The sequence below is a fragment of the Sciurus vulgaris genome (assembly GCF_902686455.1).
Source record: "Sciurus vulgaris genome assembly, chromosome: 11".
Lineage (NCBI taxonomy): Eukaryota > Metazoa > Chordata > Mammalia > Rodentia > Sciuridae > Sciurus > Sciurus vulgaris.
The window spans coordinates 108,604,359-108,623,335 of NC_136472.1; the positions used below are offsets into that span (position 1 = coordinate 108,604,359).

Sequence of the window (18,977 nt, forward strand, 5' to 3'; positions counted from 1 at the left end):
AATAGGCCCCAGGGGTACATCCGAAATACACATCTAAGTCACTTACTACTGCATAAACCCAAAGGGGAAAAAAAAGACAAATGGAGACAGCAATTTCTTTCTAGCTCTTTGGTTTTCTTATAGCCTTTGTTGTAATGATGTTATTTGGTAAAACACAACTTACTGTCCTCCAAGTTATTCATATCTTTTCCCTGAAGTCCATAGGGATTGCTTAACACTTGAAGAAACATCAAGCTTTTTGACTGTACCCTGAGGGGAGGAAAAGCCTTGGTAGAAGAATCATCTGTCTTGTTCTCTATTTCTCCAAATCCACTTTCCTACCAGATGGTGATATGTCCAGGGACAACAGGGAGTGCATGAGACAAACACACAGGCCAGGCGCAGTGACATACACCTGTAATTCCAGCAACTCAGGAAGTTGGCGCAGGATGATTACAAGCTTGAGGCCAGCCTCAGCAACTTAGTGAGACCCTATCTCAAAATTTAAAAAATAAAAGAAAGAGAACTGGGAATATAGCTCAGTGGTAAAGCACACTTGGGTTAAATCCTCAGTATAAAAGAAGAGAGGGGAGCGTGGGGGGTTGGGGGGGGCGGGGACATAGCAACCAGCTTGTAGAATCTAAGTGCAGGTGAAGCAGGGGGCGTGTAAAGTGGGTCTGCTAATTCACTTCATTTGTCTTCCATCAGCCTGGCCCTGATGCTGCTTTTCTGGGCACTCCAATGTCATGAGCAGCTGTCTGGCACTTGCTTTTTGTCCCTGCCATGTATTATGGTTATTAGCAATAATGATGATTACAATTTGTAGCATGCCTACTATGTCCAAGGCCCTTCATGTGTCATTCCCCTTGTTCTTCAACCACCACTCTAGGATGCAGATGGTGTTGCCATTTCTGCTTCACCAAAGAAGAGGAACCAGCAGCCACTGGGGCTGGAGCCACAGCAGTAGGAGCTCAGAGTGGCAGCAGGATTCTGGCTGTCACAGTGGGTGGCAGTATGGTATTCTGGGCATTCTGTCTACTTTAGACCAGAACTTCAGCCACTAGGAGAGAGTCCAGGGAGCAGAACCCCACCTCAGGAGGGGCCTGGCAAGAAGAGCACCTCCTAGCTGCTCCAGGACCTGTGGCTTTGCCCAGGACGGGTACGGCCTCTGCTGGACCAAGATCTGCTCCCAAACTAGATGAGCCTGGATGCATGTGGAAGCCCCACCTGGCAGGGCTAGGACAAGCCAGCCCTGAAAGAAAGATGGGAAATTAGGATGCCCTTGATCAGTTGCCAATTTGGCCCTAGCCACATGACTGTAGAAGCAGAATGGACTTTAACAATCAATGAGTCCAACCCCTTCTTTTCTAAACGAGTAAACTGAGATCTGGCAAGATAAAATAATCTGTCTCAAACCCTGTGGGTATTTAGAGATAAGGTTAGAATGAAAACCCTGGTTTTCTGGTTCCTTTTCGACCTCTTTTCTTACTTTGCCACCCTCTGCCTCTGCTTTTATTCTAATTTTCCAGGAAGACATTAGAAAACAGGATCTGGGCTTCCTGCCATGTAAGCATCACCCTCTTTCTGTAGGACCTCACCATCTTGCTCTTTGGGATTGACCCAGCCACTTCCAATGAAATACATTAGTTTTTACCAAGTAATTGAAGAAACAATATTCACCTCAGGAGATGAGTTATAAATGAAAGGAGGATAACTATCAGGCAGTGGAGAGCATTTATTGGAACCTGCTGGGTATAAAATCAAGTCTGAGACCCTTTGAAATTACAGAAACAACCCGACCTTGCTCGAGGTTGCTTGCAGTCTGGCTTTTTGGTATGGTTCTCTTATTTCCTCTTTTCCTACAATTTTTTACTTGAGTCATTTCTTAAATATAGCTGTCAATTTATAATTGAATAACTAAGAAAATTCAGCTACAAATTATCTGACCGGATAGAACACCTTATTTTTGTTGGAAGCTGTATTAGTCAGCTTTCTGTCCCTATAATAAAATACCTGACACAGGATACTTATGAAGTAAAGAGAGGTTTATGTTGGCTCACATTTCTGGAGCTCAGGCCCTAAATTAGCCATGGGTTTGGGCTTCTGCTGAGGAGAGCACATCATGACAGGAGTACCCATCAGAGTGAATGCTCACATTATGAGCCAGAAAGCAGAGGGGAGGGGAAGAGACTGGGGTACCACAATTCCTTTTGAGGATACACCCAGTGATCTAAAGACCTCCCACTAGGCTCTACCTCCTAAAGGTCCACAGCATCTCCCAACAGCATCCTCCTTAGGACCAAGCCTTTAACATATGGACCTTTAAGAGACACTACCCATATTCAAACTATAGCAGGGGCTTCCCTGTGTTCATATGCACTGGCTTCTTGGAAAACAAATGAAGTCCCCACTTGGTGTACAGGGTATTGCTCTTGATTCCATGGACCAGTGTCCTCAGGAGAGTGAGCTGCAGTGACAGACACTGCTGTATCATTTGAATTTCTCTTTAGTTTAAAATAGGGAAAACAAAAAGGAATTTATAGGAAAATATATTTTGACATTTTCTTATTTTCTATACATAGGCCATGTGTTGTGGGCATGTAATCCAGAGAGGTCTACACTGAATGGTCAGAAAGATCTATAACTCTGGGAAAGAGACATCTGCACTTGTGTCATGGTTATAAAGTCTCATATCCAAGGAAGAGCTAATGAATCACCAAATGGCTTTTTCTTTTAAAGTGAGACATATGTTGTAGGGAAGAGGAAAAAAAATCAATGAACAAGCACAGAAATAGATATTAAGAATAAATAATATTCTTTTACATATAAGGGGAGCATTTGTCCTTGGGACTCTGAAGCTTTGAAGGCAAGATGAATTCAGCTAGGAATTGTTTGAAACAATTTAAAGTTTTCTTTTATGAGGTTCAGCAGGGGATTGAGAATCCTATTAATGCTCCTGTAGAGGTTTGAAATTCATCAATATAATAGAATAAAAGTAAGAGGCAGGTAGTTCTTATTCCATAGAACAGAAAGCTTTCTAGACTATAAAGTCTGCCATTTAGTGCTGGATAGCCTTTTTAACTGCCATTTTGAAGATACTACAGCAGTAATTCATCTTGTTTTATGATTTATAACTAATTTCAATTTTCTGAAGACTTTTAATTTTAGACCCCAAAATCATTTTAGGAAGAGAGTGTCTGCTTCCTCCTACATCTTCATAACTATCTTTTTTCTTCTGATTAGCGAGAATCTACTCTGAGCTTACGGAATGTATTTTTCACACCACATCCAACTAGTGACCAGCAGATTCATCTGTGGGAGCCTTAGACATGGCTCATACATGGAACATCTCAGGCTCACACATTTAGCAGTGCAATCAACCAACACTTATTGAGACCTTCCGTTGGTAGCATACATGTTGTCATCCTGGATTAGGTGAACCAAAAATGTCAAATGAGTGTTAAGGCATTGGTACCCAATTGTAACTTCCTGTCTTGTATTATTACAACCAGCTTGATAGCAAAATATATCTACTTTTAGAAAAACATAATGTGTTTATATATTGGTATATTAGTGTGTGTGTGTGTGTGTGTGTGTGTGTGTGTGTATTAGTATGTGAACCAATAGGCGATACACACATGCTCAAATATGTATACAAGAGTGTGTGTGTGTGTGTGTGTGTGTGGGTGGGTGGGTATGTATGTGTATGTATATACATTCATATGTGTATGTATGTAAAAATTCACTCATATTTATGCACATGTGTATATATATTACATAAATGTAGAGATTTACAAATAAAGGTATTTATTATAAGGAATTGGTTCACATAGCTATGGAGATGAGGAAGTTCAAGATCTGCAGTCAGCAAGCTGGAAACCTAGGAAATCTTATGGTGTAGCTCCAGTCTGAGTTGGAGTCCAAGAGCCAAAAGAGTTCATGGTGTCCAAATCTAAGCTTGAACACAAAAAACTTATGTCTGAGCTCAAAGACAGGCAGAGAGAGAGAGAGAGAGAGAATTGTCTCTTACTTAGCCTTTTATTCTATTCAGGCCTTCAACTGATTGGATGAGGATGACCACATTTGGAAAGGCACTTGGCTTTACCCAATCCACCACTGTAAATACTGACCTCCTCCAGAAACACCCCTACTGACACAAAGTCATGCTTAACCAAATACCTAGGTGCTCTGTGACCCAGTCAAGCTGATACATAAAATGAACCATTACAATTGACTTTGAGTATAGAGTTGTACTTCCTGAAGTGCTACTATGACAAACTTGAAAGCAAATGCATGAGACTGGAGTTTCTGCAGAGCTATATCACGTTGCTTAATGTGATAAATGGCACAGTTAGGGCAACATAAGCATGAATGTAAAGATAAATAATCTCAGGTGGGGGCTCGAAGAGTATAACTGGAGCTGATGTTGTTTGCAATTCACTAGTTAACCCAAGCAGGTTACTGACTAAGTCGATGATCTCTAACCTGGCTGTGTCGTATCGAAACAACTAGCATTTTAAAACCAGAACCGCAGGGTCCCTGATGCAGAGGTGCTAATTGGAATCTTCGGGGAATGGAAAGGAAATTGACTTTCAACGCGTTCTCCAGTTAATTCTTAAGCAGGTAACCTGGTACTGCTCTGGGGTCTGCATCCCTGCATTTGGGAACTTTTAGAATGGTACGAATCTGAAAAGAGCTGTCACAAAATGATCTCAACATTAATGCAGCAATTACCTTTTAGGGCAGACTGTGTTCCAAGCAGTGTGTTAGGTATTGGGGATGCAAAGACTTGGTATTTACAGAATTCTGTCCTTCAAATGGATATCAGTACCTCAAATTACAACACAGAAAGTGCTGTGGTAAAGACACGACCTGTTCTTTGGAAGCATGCAGGAGGGCATGATCTTTATGTTGCTTCACCTTCAAGTTCCTTCCTGATATAGAAGCATGGTCTGATCCTTGGCCAGATCAATGGTTAAAGACCAGGAGATACCCCCAGATCTTCCCTCTAGTGGTATGAGTTGATTTTCTGTAGGAGGAAATCTAGAAGTGTAACTTTTTGAAGACCACAAGGGAACACACCCCATATTCCCTTGGGTTGAGTCTGTGCCAGGGCTCCCAGGCAGAGTTGAGATCTTATTGCAGGATCCTCTTAACCTCAGAGTCCAGATCATATGACAGGCAAGAGGAGGCCCCTCACACACAGCATGGGCATGAGGCTGATATCCAAATTGGTGGTTTCCAGAGAGTGTGAAAAGTAGCAGAATTAGCCTAGTGGGTAGCTTCTTACTGAAGCTCCTTAGAGGCCACCACTCACGTTGCACTAATTTGTCATCTGTAAGTTCTCCCTGTTCTCTTTAGTCTAATGAGAGTTTCCTCCAGACTGCGGATCTAGGTCACTCTTGACCCTTTCCCACCTTCGTAGGTCTGTCTGCTACAGCTGGTAACATAGGGAGTTACGAGCTGTGAGATCTTCGAAGTCTCTTCTCTGAGCTGAGCAACTAGACTTTTTGTTGGGAGGCAAGAATAGGTCAAATGTCTATGATTCCTGCAGATTTTGCTCTAATCCAGCCTCCTGACTTCAAGGTTTGGTCTCTGGATTACTCTCCCTGTGACATTATAAAAGGATGTTGGTCTAAGACAAGGATGAGCTCTAGACTTGAACCCATTTTGGTCATATGATACCTTTGCCCCAAAAATTTAAAAAAAAAAGTATAGGACAGAGAGGGTAAGAAGCTTTTGACTTAACAGTTGTTTTTTTGTTGTTGTTTGGGGGATTTAACCATTTTGATTTTTCAGCCTTATAACTTACCTGGAATTTGGAGAGGAATCTTGGGTTTCCTCATCATTCTTTGTCTGGGAACCAGGCACAGAACTCACAGTTCTAAGACTTTGAAAACTGACACTGTGCAGATTGAGGGTCTTAATGTGTGTGTGTGTGTGTGTGTGTGTGTGTGTTGGTAAAATCTGTGTAGGCTATTCAGAATGTGCACACCAGCCTGAGTGCACTCAGTAAGAAACACTTCATGAAACACAAAGCTATGTGTAAACCCCGTAGAGGAAAACAAGAGTGGACAGTGAGTGATAGTAGTACCTCCAGAGAGCAGATGAGATGCAGAGGCAGATTCGTGGTCCCCAAAGGGAGTTTCAGGTCTGCTGCTGGGATTGTCTGCTCTTTTTTCTCTCGCCATTTATTCTGGCAATTCTGGCCCTCTAGTAGGCTCGGTTGTCAGGTTGTTACCATTTAATAGCTTTCTATAAGATACTGGCATCGTTAAAGGCCAAATAGTGATGCTGACAGCTATGACTTGTTTGCAGAAATAAAGGCAGCTTGCCTTGTTATAAAATAAGGTATATTTCATGAATGAGGTATATATTCATATGTATTTGTGCTTTTTTTTTTGGCCAAAGTTTGTCGTTATTGTTACTTTGGTGTGTGGAGGACTTCTGTCTGTCTTATCAAACGGTCATGCATCACTTAATGACATGAATACACTCTGGGAAATGCATTATTAGCAGATTTTGTTGTTGTGCAAGCATTATACAGTATATTTACACAAACTGGGTTGGTATAGGTCAATCATGGGGTGTGGCCTATGGATGCAATCAAGAGACACAGCAAGCCTGAGATGTGTGAGCTTGCTACCAGCATAGCATGGCACATTGTTTTACTGTTGATTTTTTTTTATAGGTAGACAAGGTGTACACTATAAAGTAACAATAAAATATACAGCATACTAAGTACATAACCCCATCACTTTGTTGTTTATTATCGAGTACTATGCACTGTACATAATTGCATGTGCTGTGTATCTGTCCAACTGGCAGCACGTGGGGGTGCTTACACGGGCCCCACCACACACATGTGAGGGATGAGTTGTGCTGCATCACTAGGTGATAGGAACTTTGCAGTTCCAGTGTAATCTTAGAGGACCACCATCATATATGCAGTCCTTCATTGACCAAAATATTGCTATGTGATGTGTTACTCGGAAGGTTAACGCTGGGAATCGGAAGTGAGGGGACAGGTGGCAGAAGGGGAGCATAGGTAGAGATACCATGAGACAAAAGACAGGCCTGTGGGGAGACTCCAGTCCCCTGGAACTGGCTCCCATGCTTTCCCCACCTATTAAGATCAGAGGCTGAAAACCAGACTTCAGAGGGAGCTACTTAGTCACCCCCAGGAGGACTACGTAGTCATCCTGGGATCAGACGGAAGCATTACCGCTTGCAAGCCAGCAGAAGTGACCACAGGGTCTGGCTGAAGCATTAGGGATGCTCGGCATGGAGTTAGTTTGGGGAGTTTCTCATGGGAATAGAAGAGAACTGAAATTTAGGGTTCTCAGCACAAAACAGTATCCCCTGTGAGCTCCACCGATTCATTACCTAAGTTGGATGGATAACAGCTTTAGGACTTCTTGGTTTTGTTGCTCAGTCCAGTTTGGAATAAAACTAGTTCTTGCACCCCAAAGTTCAGCTACTTGTTAAAGCTTATTCTGTTTTTCAAGAAGGAAAATTCAGTGGCTGGGGACCTGGGTTCTTTTTAAGGAACCCAGTTTTGCCTGGTGACTGACTGGAGAACATTTTAAGTGTTCGGAGATTTGTTTCTATAGGAGAATTTGCTGCTCAGGGAGATGGTGTGAGGAAGGTGGCGTATGTACATGTGTGTCTGTATTAGGTTTGTATGTGTTTGTACAGCTGTGTATGTCAGTGTGGGTATCTGTGTGTGTCTGTGTCTGCATGTCTCTTTCTGGTTCCTTCCCTGCATCCCATACATGTCCTTTACAGGCATGGTGCAGGAACCACCAGGCCAGGGTGACAGTGATCACTGCAAACTCCCTTTGCCCCAAAAGGGGTTTTCCTGAACATGAAAGGAAGTCTCACAAACCTCCCGTAAAGAGAGTTTATCCCTTGGTAGGGTTTTTCTCTTTGTTTAGATAGCAACATTGTAGATTCATGAATAAGCTAGTTACTTGGTTTTAAAGTTGTTCATGACTGAAGTTTGTCACCTTGAGGGATAAGTTAAGAAGCATCGTCTCTGTGAAATTCCTCCTAAAAGAAGATTCAGCTGCCGTCCAATAAGTTTGGTTTATTCCTGCTTCTCATGGGTGAGCCTCGTTATTTGTCCCTGACCTTTGAATTGGCTCCTTGGAATCCCCTCAGATTTTAGTCCTTGATCATCAAAGCACATTATGACATGGTGCCACGGGGGCCTGTCTTTAATGTTCCTGCCTTTGATTCCACAGGCTGGGATTCAAAGGCTCTCCTGCCTGTTCCATGAAGCACAGTGAGTTTGTCAAGGACAGTTTGGCATGAGTTGGGGGAGGGGAGGTGTCCTAAGTGAATAATAGAAAAGCTTATAATGGTTGCTTGAATGAAAATTCTCCCGAAAAACAAAACCCAAGGAAAAAAAAAATCCTATAATAGATAGAAGGATCTCTTTCCATGCTCAGCTTTTACAACTTGCTAGAGTTCTTTAGGACAGAAAGAAAGGAAGGAAGGAAATTAGCACATGGGGAGGTCCCAACTGACAGGATTGTTTGTTTGTTTGTGTCCTTCTGTTTTGGTCAACTCTTTTGCTGCTGTGACCAGAAGACCTGACAAGAACAATTTTAAGAGGAAAAGTTTATTTTTGGCTCACAATTTCAGAGGTTTCTCAGTCCATAGACACCAGCTCCATTTCTCAGGGCCTGAGATGCGGTAGAACATGTTGGTAGAAGTGTATAGTGGAGGAAGGCAGCTCAGGACATGAGGATCAGGAAGCGGGGTGTGGGGGGGAGCCCCTTACCAGCAAAATATAAATTCCAAGGGCACACCCACCAGCCCACCTCCTCCAGTCACACCCTACCTGCCAACAGTCACCACTCAGTTTATCCCTATCAGGGGATTAACACACTTATTGGTTAAGGCTTTCATTGACCAAACATTTCACCTCTAGACTTTCTTGCATTGCCTCACACAAGAGCTTTAGGGGGACACCTAATATCTAAACCGTAACACCTTCGTACCTCCTTGTTCTCTGTGGACAGTTTCCCCAGCTCACCCAACAAACTCCACCCAAACCTTTGATTGACTGTAAGTCAGAGAAAACCATTAGCAACCTCAAGTGCAGCCACAGGCCTTTGCTGTTCAGAGTCATGTAAATCATAAGGTAGAAGTACCGAGAGTGAAGACGGCAGCAGGAGCCAGCCCGTGGCTGCAAGAGCACTGGAGGGCTCTGGATCTGTGAAATCACACGTGTGGAGACAGGAGGAGACCCTAAGTGCAGCCAAAGGACTTTAAGCCCAGAACGAGAAAGCAATATTATGGTAATTCTGCGGATGGATGGCCCCTCATGTTGGCAAATGTAATACCACAGAATAAGGATGCATTTCAGATGTGCCAGCACCACCTGACGGCCACTGTCTGCTGTGGCTCCTTCTCCTCCGCCCTCTATCCTCCCTGGGTCACACTGGCTTCTCAGTTCCTGAGAAACCGTGGTGGTAACTCCATGGACCTTCAGCTCTTGTCCTGGTTACTGATGGAGAGCCGGGGGTGCCAGGGACAGCTTTCTCACAGGTTCCCTGACTCAGAAAAGCTGCAATTATTTCCCAAAGGAATGAGAATGCTATTCAGAGGATTACTACTTAAATGATTGGTTTTCTTCTGTTTTCCCTTGGAAATTTTGTGTATCCAGTGGGTCAGGCACCATCTGATTGGGGTAACAGTGCCTGTGGGGCTGGGGAATGGATTCTCCTCCACCCAGTAGGAAAGAATGTGGCCTCCAGCAGGAATTCCTGTACCTTGGGCACTCTACAGATGGATGGCTACTTTGACAGCACAAGTTGAGCAGCCCTGTGAATAATCCACTTCACTCACGCCCCCTGCAGTGGTGGGATGAAGCAGTCACAATTTATGTGTCATCAAATAATAACTTTAATGTCTTCATTTTAGTAAGGGAAGAGGTGGCTTGTCCAGAGCCCAGATTAGGGGAACAGGAGTACCCCAAAGATGGGAAAATCCAACTCCTCTGGTCCTGTCCCTGTTTGTAAGCCACCTCCAATGCTGAGCACTGAGCGAAGAGACATCTAGGATATGCCTCTGGGTGCTGTGGATAGTAGGGGTGGATGTCTACAGCTGGGCTTGGGAATTCCAGGAGCTTCAGTTTCCAGATCCTGCTCAGAACCAGTATGTCCCAGGGTCTGAATGAGTGTGCTTCCTAGTTTGTGGTATTTTTCTCTACTTTTGTGCCTATTTGCCAGTTCATCCAGCAGAAAAGCAGCCCCTTTTTCATCATAGTTGACTTTTGAGGTTGACTCTATATTAATACATACTTAAGAGCAAGGACCATGGAACTGGATCTGCCTGGATTCAAATCTTGGCTCTACTAGTTACTATTAGATTTTGTTGTGATCTTGGCCCAGTTACATTAAGTTCCTCAGTTTCTTCATTCATCAACTAGGATAATTACAATAACTATCTCCTGGGATTACAGAATTAAATGAATTAAATGCTTAGTACAGGACTGGTACATAATAATCGCATGTATATCTTTGAGAGTGTGAGTTTTTCACTTGATGGAAACCAAATTTAACCTGGTTGTTTGAGAGATTGTATGCTTTGTGTCTTCAATAGCCCAGATGTGCTTAAAGCGATCAACACATAAGGACGTTTTTGAAAGACATAGGCAATATCAAATTCTCAGGATGAAGTTGCATGCTAGCATTCTCTAAATTTCTATTTTCTGAGTGTAAAGAATACAACATCTGCAAACAACAGCTGGACAAATATTGAAAGATATAATTCCAGCTTCTTGCCATGTTAGCAGAAGCTATTGGGAAGGAGGGAGATGATTCGCTTGCTATCAGTACCTTTTTATGGCTGGAAGAAAAGAACTTCGATGAGTCATTTTGTCAAGGCAAGGTTTTGGGAGAGCGACCTAAGACTGCATTGTCAGGGACATCCTGGATGCAACCAGATAGCATGCAGCAATTTACCAAGAAGCCCTGGCTTATCAGGGCAGATTGATGGATTGTGCTTTGTTTATCTGGAGAACCTTAGCCGAATCTCAAACATCTATTTACGTCCTTGCCCTACATTTTAGTAATTCAACTTCATGCAAAGTGGTGGTCCATCATCAGGGACTAGCTGGAAAAGGGAAAGAACTGGAAAAGAGGCCTGAAAAGGAAGTGAGGAGCCTGAACTTCTTTTAAAAAGCATTCCCAGGGCTGGACCTGCTGGGTTATGTGAATCAGCTTGCCATAGGACCTGAGAACACCTTTGGTCCAACTTACTTAGCTGACCTTGGTAGAGGGATTCTCTCCACATGACGTCTCTTGCTCTGTGAGGATGCAGGTGAGATTAGGACAAAGAGAAATAGCTACTGAGAACACATGAAGCATATGAGACAGAAGAAAGAAGCAGCACTGGGTAAAGTCAGCCTGTGAGGCAAATCCCAGGGCTTCCAAACTTTGCTGTAGCATGCTCCTGATTTTCCCAGGGGTAAAATGAAAGGGTTGGAGGTGGTACATCCTATCCTTTCCAGCTCCGGCCTTCTGTATAAATAACTGGCTCTCTAATGCTGGCCATGAACTGCCATAGCAAAAGATTGAGAACCCACGTGATAGACCACGTTACACACTCTTGGTGCACACTCGCATGCTCAGCTGTGTGCTTCTCAGGGTGAGGGGCTGCAGAAATTCTTGCCTTCACCTGCTGTGGCCCATAGGTGACTGGGCCACTTGGAAGGTCCTGACCTGGAAGCTGGCCCTTTTGAGGTTGCTACTTTAGCAAAAAAAAAAAAAAAGAAACGCAAAATTTTGAATGTATTTCCCTCCTTTGTGAAGCATTTTTAAAATAAGCAAATAAACAAATACTCCTTGTCATCAGGAAGACTGAATCCTATCTTGGTCATGGGCTGATTCTTCAGGTGTTAGATATTGTGTGGCTCATGCCCCTGCTTGGCGTCCCTTTGAGTCATTTCTTCTGACTTTCCATCAAAGATACTCCAGAATGCTCCCAAGAGAAGCCTTCTGGAAGATGGGTGTTAGTGATGGGAGTAGAGCTTGGGAACAGCATGATTCTATTGCTTCTGAACAGATGAACAAATGTGTAGATTTTCTTGCTCTATAACCTGAATCCCAGGACACTATGTCACATAGAATTAGTCACATTTTTGAGCTGCTACATACTTTGTGATGTATCGCAACCATAGTTTTTAGACGTTGTTTTTTTTTTTATAATACTCAAACACCTGATTTTTAGAATTGGGCCCAGTAAAATGGCAGTTTGACCCAACATGCTTGAAAGGCCAAGAAAGCTGACCCTGTTATCTGGCTTGGCTCTGTGTTCTGATTGGAAGCCAGACCTGTGGAACAGAGCCAGCACCCAATGATGCCTGATTTCCAGCAGCTCATGCAAATATTATGCTAAAAAATAGACTCCCTGCCTCTGGCAAGTTGGCTTCTGTTGTTTTGCTACCATAGGGTAGAGCATTTAGGGTGATGGGCTAGCAGACTAATCATCTAGGCCTCAGTTTGCAGTGATGATAGCTTTTTCAATTTTATCAGAGTATTGTAGTATAAATTATAGTAGCATCCAGGTGTGGTAGCGCACACCTGCAATTCCAGTTACTTTTGGGGGCTGAGGCAGGAGAATCACAAGTTTTAGGACCGCCTAGGCAATGTAGTGAGATCCTGTCTCAAAATAATATGCAAAAAGGACTGAGGATGTAGCTCAGTGGAAGAGCTGTTGCCTAGCATGCACAGAGCCCTGGGTTCTATGCCCCTAACCCCAACCCCCAACACACACACACACAACAGATAGTAGCATAGAGCATAGAATGATGAAGAGTTCTAAAGCCATATCCACCTTCTTGATATTCTGCTCCATCACTCTAGAAGACTCTTGGGATTTGGGGAGGTTAAAGGGAACTTGTACCAGGATTTATCATTGTCTGACTTTGTACAAGGAACAAGTCCAGTTTTGATGGCTTTATTAAAATAATGTATTTTGAAAATCTGCTTAGTATGTGAATACAAAGAACCCAGTGACTCAAATTAATTCTATCTGCACCTTGACTGTATGGCTTATCTTTAGCCTCGGAAGCTCCAGGTTCTTCATTCAAGTGGCATAAAAACGATTCCAACACCACCACCAAGAGTCATTCATCCCTTTTCCTCCATCCTCAAATTCTGCTCTCCTACATGAGCTGTGTGCTAGTATTCACGACCAGCAAAGACCCCAGCTTTCATGGTGGTTTTCCTTCTCTCTCTAGCTTGTCTTACATCTTGTGGGCAGCACAGGGGTCCACAGTACTGTGAGGACTTCACACAGAGGACTTCCCAGTGGTTCGATTATAAACTTATTTCCATTGACTCTGATACCTCACTAGATTACTTCTAAGTATTCAAGTTTAAATGGGGCTTAGATAGGAATTCTTAGGATTTAGATAGATGGTACCACAGTTAGGCTGGCTGAAGAACTGGAAGCCCTAAGTGCAACTTCTAGACGCTTCTGTTTGCTGCTGGAGCCAGCATTAAACAATGAGGGTACTCCTGGTGGCAGTTAGAATATGGTCTGCTGTGTTGATGCCATTTTACAGAACTTGAAGAGCTTAAAGTCTATAAGATTTTACAGTGGCATCTAACTTCTGGGTTAATGCTTGAAAGTTAAGAGTTTCCCTCCTTTTCTTCTACCCAGCTGCTGTCAGTAGTACCTCAAGCCAGAATTGTAGGACTGACATATGGTGTGTAGGTGAGATTCTTCTGTGATCCCTAATAATTTATTCATCTTTCTTCCAAATGAGATGTTTACTTATGTTCAGTTACTTCATGCAACAGTATCAATCTGACATGTTGCACTATTCTATTAATACCTATGCCCACATTTGCATAGCTCTCAGTGTATGTATATATAGATATACTTATTTACAGATAGATATGAATCCAGTCTTACACATTAATAGATTTTGGATATGTTTAACTCCAGCAGTATACAGAAAGTTCCTGTTATCTCATTCCTGCTGTTATAAACATTCCTGGGGGATTTTGTGTGAGATGTGTATATGTGTGTAAGTTCAAAGTACTACCGATACTGTCATAAAAAAAAAAAAGGCAGCTTGACCTTGTGTTTGGCACTCCACACATTACCTTTCTAAATCATGTCAGCATCCCTATGAGATCCCTGGGTTGTTATGTTCACTGACAGATGCAGAACACAGGCTTTGAGATTCCCTGACAACTCAGTTACCAAGTGCGCTGGAATTTGGACCCAGGTCCCCCTGATGCCAGATTCTGAGTTTTTAACCACATTCTTCCCTGACTGTTTAATTCTTGTCATGGTCCCACAGCATGAGTTCAGTTTTATCATCATCCCCATTTTATGGACAAGAACACTGAGACCCAGGTGAAATGATGTGTCTAGGGCACTTACATTGGTTAGTGCTCCCATTACTATTTTTTGGTCATGATGTAATTCAATACTTTATGAAGTTCTAGCCAATAAACAAAATGTCTTGAATCAATGTAGAGAGTATAAATAGCCACCTGACTATAAATTGGATCACTCAGGAAGGTGACTTTATTTTAGATCATAAAGGAAAATATTGCTTCTTCAGAAATAACGACTGAAATAATTTCTTTGGCAAAAGTTGTTACTGTAGGGTAAGGATAAAAATACACAACAGGTAGTAAGTACATCTTATGTGCTTTACATATATTAATTCATTTAATCTTTCCAAAACCCTATGAGGATGGTTCTGTTTTCCCTCTTTTGCAAAAGAGACACTGAGAGGTTAAATAACTTGGCTAAGATCACACAGCTAATCCATGGCAGCATGCTGAGATTCAAACTCAAACCATCAGACCCAGAGTCCTAGGCCTTGACCACCCTGCAGAACTTCCATGTTAAATTCTGTTTTACATTCATAGAGTTCAGTAGGCTTAGCAATGAAGAGGCCTTTTATTTTTCCCAAATAGTTTACTAATCTTAAAAGCAAAGTGTTACAGGCAAGCAGGGGGGGTGCCCATTTCTTTGTGCCCCCAGTCTACACGTCTGGATATATTATAGGTATGGTCAGAGCAACTCCAGCATTCAGTTATACTTTGAAAAATAAAGCCACAAGTCTACACTAACCTGGTTATGTATGCTGATACACAGTTTGATTCCTTTTGCAAACACTCTTAGCCATTATTAAGTAGGTTCTAAAAAAATCCCTTATCTCATGCATTGTCACTGAGCTGATCTATCCTCTGTGGTTTACCCATCTCTGAAATTGGTAACCAGGGCACCTTCCCTAGGTGTGCCTACCTGGGCCGTGGGTCCCCAGGGCACCTTACAGTCTGTCTTCCTCATAGCCAATGTCTTTATAACCTCAACATGAAAGTGTTTCCAGTCAGCCTGGGAAAGACCTCAGTGTACTTTCTTCTCTCAGCTCCTATCTCCTCAAGCACATTAGAATCTGAAAAGAAAACCAGTAAAATTAAACTGCTACAGGAAGTTGCAGATTTAAGTGAAATCTATGAATTATTTTTTGAAATCAGAATAATTCTTCTTTGTTGCCTTAACAAGATTCCACCTCTCCTGATAAGCACCTTGGCATCTTTTATGAACTCAAATTTTAATTCACTTTTCTTTAGCAACTAAGACTTTATAGCCTACTTCTGCTAGGGAGTTGGGAGTTATAAAACTTCTGCTTACACCTGAAGCTGTTTGCTGAAAGAGTCGGCATTTCTTTCAGAACATTCATCAATTTAAAAAAAGACATTTAAACTGAAAACACATTTTAAAAGCTATCAGTCTCCCACAGGGTTATTTTTTTAAGTGAGACGGGGAGAGGGAAATCACTCAGTTCTCCAAAAAACAGTTCTCCTTTTTTCCGGTGTGTTGATAGGATTTAGAATAGTGTGGGAGAAGTGCCTAGGGCTTTGGATTCTGTTCAACCTGAGTTTGAATATGACCATTACACAGGAATTGAGCCTCTACATCCCCATCTGTAAAATGGAGTTATAGGGCTTTCACTATCTGTAAGTAAAGAGGCGGTTAGTTTGCCCAGGAGAGAAATGATGGCAGGACTTGGTTATAAGATATTTGTACAAAGACTCTGCTCTTCCTAGCCCATGATTTCAAAAGAGAGCAAATGGCAACTAACATGTTATAATAAATCCATTCAGAGGCTGCAAAAATCCCAGGCTGGTAGTAACTGGGGAGTGAAAGGGGGTGGGCTGGAGCATTAGCATAGATGATTTGTACTCTTGGCTGTGTTGCACATTCCCTTCTGCGAGTTATGTTCATGTCTCTGAGCCTTGACTTCCTTTATTATAAAAGGAAGACTATATTATCAATATTTTTATCCCTCAGAGCTGTTGTGAGATCACATGCAATTAAAAGAGTGTCTTGTCAAGCAGAGAGTGGGTACTGCGTGCAGGTGAGCTTGGTGACTGAGTACTGTATGGTCATAGCTGGGTGTTTCAGTCAGCGTTTTTCACTGCTGTGATAAAAGACCCCACCAGAACAGTTGTGGAAGAGGAAAAGTATTTGTGGGCTCACGGTTTCAGAGGTTTCATTCCATAGGAGGCTGGCTCCATTCCTCAGGGTTAGAGGTGAGGCAGAACATCATGGCTGAAGAGTGTGGCAAAGGGAAGCAGCTCACGTGGTGATGAGGAAGCAGAGACAGAAACAGTCCACTTGCCAGATACAAAATATATACCCTAAAGGCACGTCTCCAATGACCTACCTCCTCTAGCCCTACCCTACCCACCTTCCATTTCCACTCAGTTAATCTCATCAGGGGATTAATTCACTGATTGGGTTATAGCCCTCATAACCCAATCATTTCTCCTCTAAACCTTCTTCTGTTGCCTCACACATGAGCTTTTGGGGGACACACAGTATGTAAACCATAACACTGGGTGATGCCAGACCTGACCTGGAATCGCCCAGGTCCAAAAACCTGGGTCTGTGAATGCGGATCTTCGGATACAGCCAAGAGGACAGCTTACACAGACAATGTTAATGAAAAGCAGGAGATGAGATAGTCTGTTTGGGAGATAGTCTGTTTTCATAGTTTCTTTAAAGGTATGTGTTATGTGTGGTTAGGAAATTTCACTTACATACACAACAAAGAAAGTTGAAACTTGAGGTAGGCATTTTTTAAATTGAAAACCATAAAAGTAGTCATAGAAGTGGAGGGAAGAAACAAGAAGTAGAGGGAAGGAGTTTTGAGTTTAGATTAGAATTTCCACCTCTCATTATTAAACCTAATATTTCAAGGTTTAGCATTTGCAGAAGAATAACCAGCCATTGTGCTACAATCGAAAACATCCAGGCATTGATTTGCAGAATGTCTGGGGCTCCTCTGGTCCAGCCATGTCTGGTGCTTTGAGGGAGGAATCACTATCTTTTCCATGTGTGCAAAAGCCCAGGAGTGTCAATGGAAGACCTCTTCTTTTTTAGAACTTCTGTGGTGATAAATGTGTAAGTGGAATCCCGTTAAGCTGGGAATTCCTTTGAAATGCTTGATTCTCATTTCTCTCTGTGGCCCAGAGATAGATCCTGGCCACATTTGGGTATGAAAACTCTTCAGCCTGGCTGCCCCTTGAGAGTCATGTTCTTTTTGAAAAGAGCTTTAAAAACCGAAGTCTGCTTTTTCACTCAGGATAAGAATATCCTTCTCAAAGCAGGGAGGCTGCACTGCAGTAACAGGATCCATGTGTTGAAGCTGGCTGTTAATGCTCAGCATATGGGCCAGGGAACTTTCCAGGCAGAAATATGCCTCTAATTCTCTAAAGAATGCCCCCTTAAACTCCAGAAAGGACCATTACTCAGGCGAGGGATGGCGTACTCACAGCTTCTGGGGTTCCTAAGGCCCATGGTTTCCGTGGAGTGTGAGCCATGGAAAGCAACAGGTCTTGGCTGTCCTTTGGACGAGTGGTACTGTCCTGAAGCCCTCTCCTTAAGACCCCAGGCTCCCCCAAAGGGGGTCTTATCAGTGCTGGTCTTGCTCTGTTCCTTAAGGAGTAATAAAACTGAGGGTTGTTACTCAGGATACCAGGTGGTTCATTGCACTAAACAGAAACCTCTCACCCTCTGCCAGAGGTGGCACTGTATAACTCAGACCTGGGCTCCAGGGCACCTCTGCCATAACAAAAAATGACTGTCGGGAAGTCACTTCATGCCTCTTCCTCATCTGGAAAGTGAGGAGGCAGAACAGGGGGCATCTGAGACTCTTTTTCTGGATCTTCCACTGTAGATCTGAATGGCACCTCACTCCATGTGGAGAGGGACAGTGGGGGAAGTAGCCAGGGCCAGTCTTGCTTGCACCTGCAGACATGGCAGCCCTGGGCCTCAGGTCTACAGTCAGGAAAGGTGGGGAAAGACCTTTCATTGTTCTTGGGTAAGAATTCCGTCCTGAGCCCCAACTGGGTCATCAGCATCAGCGTGAATGAGGTAAGACTAGCTGCCCCCAGATCACTGTAGTATTTCTTTCCAGTACGGTGTTTGAAAGTGCCTGAGCACCCCTCTTACTCTCAGCATCCTCTCCCTGCCTCTCACAGTGCCCCATTCCCTATCCCTACCCTCGCTCCTTCCCCTCTTCAGTTCCTGACTCTGCCACATCATCCCTTTCTTTTTGCAGCTTCTGTGTTCTCTCTCTCTCTCTCTCTCTCTCTCTCTCTCTCTCTCTCTCTATCTCTGTGCGTGTGCTCTCGCTCTCTCTCTATTTCTCTATGTACATGTGTGTGTGTGTGTGTGTGTGTGTTTCCTCGTTACTTGCTTTGTTTGTTAGTAGGATGGTTAGGAAGGCTGTACCCCCAATCATTTGCTGCACCCCCACTCCCTTCCCAGCCCCAAGCAGGCCCTTTGATCTCTGTATTCTGCTGAGCACAACTGTAGTCTCTTCAAATGAGTGCAGACCCAGAGCTGCAGCAGCCCTGCCTGCAAGTCAGTCGCCATGGCAACGAGCTTTGCCTCCATTCTACTGTGAACAGAAAATGGCTGTTGGAAGGAAGGGCTCACTGAGT

At 43.2% G+C, this 18,977-nt stretch overlaps 1 protein-coding gene across 12 annotated transcripts in view; it reads left to right on the forward strand.

Annotated features, from left to right (window-relative positions):
- The window catches only part of NCAM1 (neural cell adhesion molecule 1), a 292,962-nt gene that overhangs the window by 209,619 nt on the left and 64,366 nt on the right, over positions 1-18,977 (forward strand). The gene's annotated exons all lie outside the window — the stretch shown is intronic.